Here is a 2,153-nt window from a genome sequence, read left to right on the forward strand (position 1 = left end):
AATTACCATTTAAAAATTTTTATGACTTTAACATTTTAGAGATTTCTGGTTAAAAAATACAAATTACGCTATTATTTTTAAGATTCAAAATGATAATAATTCGAAAAAATTTCAGTTCGTAACATTAAAAATTGAACGATTAAATTAATTTTTAACTAAAAACTTTTTAAAATAAAAGTTACATTGTTTTTATTTAAGCTGTTCCAGATTAATATTTTTGCATTGTTCTTTAGAGATAAAAATTTTAGTTTGCCAATTGAAAATGTTAGAAATTAACTTATTATCAAAATAATTGAATTTTCAAGTAAAAAAAAAAGAGAATAACAAATTTCCAACGAAAGAATTACATTTTCAACTAAAATGATAAATCTTCAACAAAAAAAGTTTGAATTTTTAATTAAAAACTGTTGAACTCATCCAAAAAGATATTAATTTTATACAAGAGTTGACTTTTCAGTCAATAAGGATTTTTTTTTTAAATTGTTGAATTTCAAAGCCAAAAAGATGATTTTTTTTACACAACAGTGTAAACTTATTTTTAAACGGAATAGTTCAAGGACTTCTGGTTAAAAAATATAAGCTTACTTCCAATGCTTTGAATTGAAGAATAAATAAATAAATTTTTTAATGTTAAAGACTGAATCATTTTGATCAATAAAAATGGATTAATTACAATTCTTTTTTAATTGGAAACTTTTTAAATTATAAATTGAATTCGTTTGTTTTAAGTGGCTTTATGTTATTCATTTTTACATTTTTATTTATAAATCCAAACTCAAAAGTCTTATTTACGAATTGACAATTTTGAAAATCGAACAAAAAAAGGATTATATTTTTTTATTAAAAACTGTTGAACTCATCCAAACAGAAAATTTGTTCACAGAACAGTTGAGTTTTCAGTCTTTAACTAAAATGATGAATATTCAAAAAAAAATCTAATTAACACAATAAATAAATTTTCAACCCAAATGTTTACCTTTCAACAAAATAAATAAATTTTCTATCAAATAATTGGTGTTTTAACTAATACAATGTACAGGATAAAGTTTCAACCAAAAATGGAATAGTACAATTTCCAGATAAAAACTGTGCTAAAAAATTGAATTGAACGAGAAAAAAACAAATTTTCAACAAAATTGTTAAATTTTCAAGGGAAAAGGTGAATTTTTTACCAAGAAGATTAATGTTCTATAAAAAAAAACGATTTTCCAGCTTAACCAATATATACGATTCATTTTTAATCAATCATATAATAGTTACATTTTCAGATAAAGATAAATAATTTTTAGCAAGAAAATTAATTTTAAACAAAGTTGTTCAATTTTCAACCAATCTGATGAATTTTCGACCAAGAAAATTGATGATCTACAAAAAAAGAGAAATCTTAAACAAAATACATGAATTTTAAAAGAAATTATTTAATTTTAAAGTGAAAAAGACGAATCATCTACAAAAAGTTCAATTTTTTAAGCGAAAAATATGAGTTTTCAATGAAAGAGTTAAACTTTCAACCAAATAGTTAAAGTTTCAACCATAATTAAAAAGCCTTGTTAAAAAAACGTATTTTTTTACAAAGTAGTTTAACTGTTAGTGAAATAATCGATTTTTAAACCCAAGGAGATGTACAGTTGATATTTTAAGCAAACAATTGCATTTTTGACCAAAATGATACACTTTCAACCAAAAAGATTAAATTTCTACTAAACAAGGTCAATTTCCAACAAAATACATAAACTTTCAACGAAATTATTTAATTTTAAAAACAAAAAGAGTATTTCCACCAAAAAATTATGGTTTTAATTTTTAACAATATAGTTGCATTTCAAACAGAACGACTTACAATCAAAAAATATTTATAGTTGATAATTCAACCGAAAAATGTAATTTTTAATCAAAAAGTATAAATTTTTCATAAAACAATTTAATTTCTACAAAGAAAGACCACCTTTTAACAGAACACATGATTTCTTAACTAAAAATGGTATTGATTAATTGTCAGTTTCAAAAATGTATTTTCAACGAAAGAGGTGAACCTTCAAATAAAAAAAATAAAAATTTTAAAAAAGTAGTTGAACTTTTGATAGACAAAATAATTAATTTTTGAAACAAATAATTGAGTTTTTATCCAAACGAGATGAATTCCAAAATCGCCA

At 21.7% G+C, this 2,153-nt stretch overlaps 1 protein-coding gene across 1 annotated transcript in view; it reads left to right on the top strand.

The window, feature by feature from the left end:
• Positions 1-2,153, top strand: part of LOC117180606 — a 32,460-nt gene that overhangs the window by 12,683 nt on the left and 17,624 nt on the right. The gene's annotated exons all lie outside the window — the stretch shown is intronic.

Source organism: Belonocnema kinseyi, chromosome 9 (genome assembly GCF_010883055.1).
Source record: "Belonocnema kinseyi isolate 2016_QV_RU_SX_M_011 chromosome 9, B_treatae_v1, whole genome shotgun sequence".
Classification (NCBI taxonomy): Eukaryota; Metazoa; Arthropoda; class Insecta; order Hymenoptera; family Cynipidae; genus Belonocnema; species Belonocnema kinseyi.